The following is a 490-nucleotide window of genomic DNA, read 5'->3' as shown; positions in this document are numbered from 1 at the left end:
CTGTAGACAAAAGAAAACAAATGTGTAAAAGCACAATAGTAAAAAGTACAATAATAATTAATAATCATTAAAAGCCTGGATGTCTGTTCCACGCGGTAATCTAATTAGCATAATGCTAAACTAAACTCTGACTTTAGTGTCTGGGGGGTCTAAAAAGGTATTTCACCCATTTTGCTCTACAAGCTTCACACTGGTACCTATATATAGTTATATCCTGATCTAATACAGGACTGAAGGTAACCTGGTATAAATGAATAGAAGTGAATAGAGTCTAATGGACAGGATATGGATCATTCCTAGTTATATCCTGATCTAATACAGGACTGAAGGTAACCTGGTATAAATGAATAGAGTCTAATGGACAGAATATGGGTCATTCCTAGTTATATCCTGATCTAATACAGGACTGGTCTGAAGGTAACCTGGTATAAATGAATAGAGTCTAATGGACAGGATATGGGTCATTCCTAGTTATATCCTGATCTAATAC

The sequence above is a fragment of the Salmo salar genome, unplaced genomic scaffold (assembly GCF_905237065.1).
Source record: "Salmo salar unplaced genomic scaffold, Ssal_v3.1, whole genome shotgun sequence".
NCBI lineage: Eukaryota > Metazoa > Chordata > Actinopteri > Salmoniformes > Salmonidae > Salmo > Salmo salar.
The sequence above is the reverse complement of the archived record's forward strand: the minus strand, read 5'-3'. Positions refer to the sequence as shown.